Source organism: Bidens hawaiensis, unplaced genomic scaffold, assembly GCF_021521415.1.
Source record: "Bidens hawaiensis isolate Kalapana, Puna unplaced genomic scaffold, B.hawaiensis_p1.1 tig00002572_1, whole genome shotgun sequence".
In the NCBI taxonomy this organism is placed as follows: Eukaryota; Viridiplantae; Streptophyta; class Magnoliopsida; order Asterales; family Asteraceae; genus Bidens; species Bidens hawaiensis.
This window is the reverse complement of record NW_027491140.1, coordinates 1,832,765-1,838,764: the sequence shown is the minus strand read 5'-3', so window position 1 is coordinate 1,838,764 and position 6,000 is coordinate 1,832,765.

Here is a 6,000-nt window from a genome sequence, read left to right as displayed (position 1 = left end):
TATTTGTTTCAGAATTCTTTCTTTCAATGTAGTTTTTTTCCCCGTTGTGGATTCTACCGAACTTTATTCATTAAAATTTTATTGTGTCGTAACTGTTTGATTTTCCCTGTTCAATATTTTCACCATTTCCTTTACAAAATTTAGTTTTATTTAAGTTTCAGGTGGTACTAATTCCTCCTTGTCATTAAGGCACTCGCTCTTGTTCGATATATATAAAATATCGTGAGTGAAATAGTTTTGGTTAATATGCTACAGGGTTAACCTTCGAGGCAATTTTGTACGGTTCCATGTATTTTAGAGTTAACTCATCGGTTTCATTAACTCAACCAACACTTTTCCAAAAATTGTTAACTTCTCACGTATATCGGTATAGTCCACTAGTTAGCGTCAGGCGGCTTTCATTTTTAATATTACGAGCTTTATCTATGGTTCCCGAAATCGAATCAGATTTTTTTATTTTGGGTGTCGCCAATTTTCGGTTTAATAAAGTGGCGATTTATATTCTTGCTCGTATAACGTAGTATATAACCGCTGGTATAATATTATGATAACTGTTAGTGTACGATGATTAAACTAGAAGAAGGTACATGTCCCAACTTCCTCTAGTGCTTGGATAGTTTATTCGGTTCAATTGTTTGCTAGAGGATGGCAGACCATGCTCAGATCTATTCAGGTTCTAAAGCTTCATGCACAACTCGCCAAAGATGTGAGGTGGAAATGACTTTCTCGACCCTGAACTAGCTAAATAAGCTCACTATGTCAAGCTACGATTTTGCTAGCATAAGGCGAGTTTTTCAGTTGCGTAGTGGTTACAAATCAGCAGGAAGTATGTGGCTTTGGTCAGTCGATCAGTGAACTATTATCCAGATTGCATCGCCTTCTCGGGATGTTTTAGGAATGTGTGTTAAGAGGTCCATTGTAATTTGTTCCCACTTCTATTGGGGTGTTTCAGATTGCTATAACATTCCGAATGTTCTTGGTACTCAACCTTAACTTAAAACAGGCTACATCTTTACAACACATTCGACTATAATCTTTTTCATATCAGATTATCCATAAATTTCCTTTACATCTTTACACCTTGAACTAGGACCCAGTCTAACAGAACACCTGGACTGGCTTTTCCTCTTCCATAACCCGGTCACTGAGGTTATAAAGGGTTGAAGTTCAAGTTTTGGTTCTTACAATAAGATATTTCATCAATTTTCACAGTTATAATTGTTTAACAATTCCACCCATCTCCATTGCCTCATAGTCAGCTTCTTCTGATCACTCATAGGTCATAGGTTTTTGTGGTTCGATTAATTTGTACATTTGACGACATTTAAGTAGTTTCCCTCAACCTTACGTACAAAACCAACCGTTCCACATTTTTTGTCACTGATAGTATAATTCTCCCCATCTGCTTTTAGTCAGTGGGGGTATATGGTATTACTTATTTGATGTTTGAATACTAATGTGTAACTGGTTTTGCCACGAATGTCACAAAAACAAGCTGATATACGAAGAAAACAGAGCAAACTATAAAAACTGACTCAAAACACCCTATGTTAGAGCAAGGCATGGCCATGTTACAAGCATACGAGGAAAAGACAAAATTCAGAAGTCAAAACATGGCCATGTTAAACCCAAAACACCCCCATGTTGAAAAGTACAAGAGGAAAAGATAAAAATGGAATATTAAGCATAACATGGCCATGTTGACACAAAACACGCCTATGTTGAAAGTACAAGAGAAAAGACAAAATAGAAGCTTCGGATCTCACCACGGTCATGTTCTCTCTCCTGTTGTACTATCTGACAATTAGCATTAAATTCAATAAGACAAAATGATCAACACAGCCGTGCCAAGCTCACCATGGTCGTGGTGACACGCCATATCAGCTGATAAATACCTTGTCATTTTTCATTGAATGCGTACCATCTACACCTTTCAAGAACACTAAATTCTCTTTAACCACATCCTTTCACTACCACTAATAACGGAATTATCCCATCCATCCACTTTTTGAAGATTAAGGAGATGAAGCTCTTGGATGAAGTCATTCGCATCAAAGATTAGTCATCCAAACTGGTTAGATTGTTCTAATTTGATCATTTGATGAGGAATGTATAACATTATGCTTAGTATTGGCTAAACTTTCATAGTATCATATTGGTTTATAATGAATCTTTACTAAGTTCAATAATATTGGTTAAAAATGTGGTTGGTTTATAAAAAGTAAAGGTTATGTTGTAATTATCATTTGACGAGGAATGTTAAAATACTCTTAAAAGATACACCAAGTGTCGAGCTTGACGATAAGCCGGGGAACTGCGACTCTTGTGAGGCCTTGGATAATAAACGTTAAAAGAGACACCAAGTTTCGAGCTTGATGCTAAGCCGATGAATTGCCATTCTTGTAAGGGCTTGGTTGAGATAAAAACATATATCCTAATATTAGCATGAACCAAATGGAGTATTAATAGTAATTGATCATCTTAAAATGGGAATGTTGATAATGTTGTGAAAACAGATTGTTAATATTAATCCACTAAAATCGGTTAATTACTTGACAAGTGAGTGTGCAACATATCCTATTTTAACAACTCTTGGATGGTTATTACATGAGTTCTATAATTGTTCAAAAGGTGTGTGGATTAATACTTGTTAATTTAAGGTTAATCCTTTACAACTTAACTAATCTTAATTGATATTTTAAGTGAGTTATCTCATGAATACTTTATATAAACCACTTGCTCACAAAAATGATGTTTTAGTGGAGATCATGAAGTTATGCCTATCTCTTTCTTTAATTATCATTAATAACATGACTTAGAAATAAGGTGTTATTCTCACATTTAATTACCAAAGCAAGCCTATATCACATGTTTATCAATTAATTGTTAAATCAAGTCAAGAGGAGTTTTGACCAAGATGATAAACTTATATCCTTGATCATCTCTTTAAAAATATAAAAACCCAAAAATATTGTCTTAAATTTATGCTTTTAAACTTCTTTTAAAATTTGCTTTTTAAACCAAAACTATTACGATGTTCACTTCCGGTTAAAATAAATACAGTGATTTAGTTGTAAAAATCAAACATTTGTGCCCATGGATTGATACTTGGTTCTTACTCATACCATGCTACATATACGCTAGGTACACTTGCCTATTTGTGTGTGGTCTAGTTAAGACAAAAGTCATTTTTGTAAATTTAAAACTCGACATTGTGTGAAACAAACATTTTGAAAAACTAACAACTTTTTCTATACCGTTCGCACGCACATCATTTATCTCCCTCGCTGTGTGATATATGTGTCAATCCTGTTGAACAATTTTTAAATCAATTGAATGGAAGAAACAAATCTAATCTGATATCATAAATTTCATGGTATGAGATCGGATATTTGAAAACATCAATAGAGCCTTTGTTTTATAGTCACAAAACTTTCAAATCATTTAACTTTATTAAATTGATAAGTAAATTTAATTAGGTATCTGAAGAGGTAGGTCCCAGCAGAGCCCAGTTGGACCCGCAAGACTCACCTTGAACAGGGACGTCTGCGCAATGACCAACTGCTCCAGCAGGACCCACCATGCTCAGAGAACCTTACGCGCAGTACGCCAGCTGTACCCGCAGGGAAAGCCTCCCAATGGTGAAGTACCCCGCCTGTTCCCGCAGCTGCGGATACAAGCCATCAGGGAAGGCTATCCGCACTAACAGCAAGGCTACACGCACAAGGCATTAGCTACTTCAGTAGTCACATGAAGGAATGAGCAAGGCGGGAATACTCCCGCCTAAATGAGCCAGTCCGTATGCTTCTGGAAGGTCTTTCGTACTATACCTACTAAGGTATGGGCAGAACGGACGATTTGACCAGAACAGCCCATGAACCAATCACAGGGTGACAGCTCACCGACAACAGTACGAGGAGGAGCACCCTCTAATACTGTTTGTCACTATTAGCCGCTGCCTACTCACCAACCCTTACAATAGGACGTGCGCAGCCTACAGTTGGTGGAACAGTGCATAGCCGGCAGTAAGGAACAGTGTACAGCCGACCTTGTTACTGTTGGCCGTAGCCTATCCACCAAGCAGCATGGCCTGTGCGTAGTCCACTGTTGGTAGAACAGGAATACTATTCAGCCGGCTGTACCTTCTAGGAAACCTACCTTCGGCTATAAATACTCCAACACCTTGGAATGGTAAGGGCATCATCTGATATCTCATCTTATCTAGCAATCTCTTAATATACACTTATATTCAGAGCAATCTAGTCTGATTCTCACGCCGGAGGGTGGTCACAAGGAGGAACCCCCCTTCTCAGTGACGAGCTTACGGTGTCTGTTTTGCAGGTCATCTGAAGAACAATCTTCTCTGCTGAACCTCATCCTCGTGGGAAACATTACTTAACCCACAGATTATCTATAATCTGCCCAGGGTTCACTTAGTGTTTCTTCATTGGCGCCATCCGTGCATAAAAGCTAGAACTAATTCTTAGTTTTTTTTAAAAAAAAATCTCTGAAGAAATGGTTAACGTTACTCCGGTCCCAAGGCCAGTAAACGACCAAGAAACCCCGTTAACCACAACCCCAGCAACTGGGGGGAACACCGGCGGTTATACAAATCTTACGAACACTACCCCGGTTACCCAAGCCGGGGCAAGTGCAGTAAATATTCCACTGGGGTTCACTGACGCCCAGTTGGAGAAACGAACGAGGGTCCCTCGCCAAACATTAGATCAAGTTAAGGCGTGGGCCGAAGCACGTCAGAAAGAGTTCCAAGCTGAGTTGGATGAACACTTGCGTTCAGTTCAACAGGCTGACGAATTCGGCAGTACTCGCCAACATCTCAATATGAACAGTGAGTGCGAGTACTCAGACGATGAGCGGGAGGAATCCGACACCGACGCAAACCCTCGCCATAAGGCAAAAGGGAAGCGTAAGGAAACGGACTTCCAACCGACAAGGAATTTTGGGGAAGCCTTTAAACCAACAAATGCGGAGAGAAACCCGCGTGACTTCTCCAAAACCTTTAGACCAACTGCTGCAAATGCAGGAAAGTCTAAGTTCGCAAGGGACATTGCGGAAGCAATCGCCCCGAGAAGTGCCAAACAGATGTCCAACATCGGCACTTATGATGGCCTATCCGACCCAGACGACCACTTGAACAGATTCATTGCGGGGGCAACCGTCAGTAACTGGACGGAACCCACGTGGTGTTATATGTTCCAGATGACTCTGGTTGGAGCGGCCAGGGCATGGTTCGATCGTTTACCGGTCCACCACATATATGATTGGGCGGACTTTCAAAACAAGTTCAGCCAACACTTCAGCCAACAGAGGAAATATACCGAAGAACAGTGGACGATCCTCAACTGCGTTAGAAAGGAGGATGAATCTTTACTAGACTTCATCACCCGCTTCAACTCCAAAAAGCTAAGTCTCGGCAACATAAGTGAAGATCTTGTTCGCGCCGCTTTCATCCAAGGCGCCGAATACCCAGAGCTTATCCGCACATTGACGGGTAAGGATGGCATGCCATCAACATGGGATGCCATCATGACGGCGGCCAAGCGCTTTGCCGAGACGGAGAAGCAACTGGGAAGGGATCTTCCCCAGAGTACACACCTCTACACGCAGAGGACAAGAGAGAACAATGTTCGGATCGCCCGGCAGAACAAAAAGAGGAAGCTAGGTATCTAATAGCAATTTATTCGGTTTAATTAAAAGTACAAATTGATTTGAATAGTTGGCTTGATAACTTGATCCTACTCAATTTAGAGCGGTGCGAATGTCTCTAAACATCTGATTAAAAACATGCTGGTGACTTTTGATCCAAAATTTGGACAACTTTTAACTAAACCTCGAGTGTTTTATAATCACTCTTCTAATCAGATTGGTTTCTAAGGCGCCTTTACATCAGGTGTCTCTCTAGAGTTAGCACTTCAATACCGCATATAAAAAGCCTCTAGACTAATCATACTTTAGCAGGCTCTGATCCAGGCTTCTGAA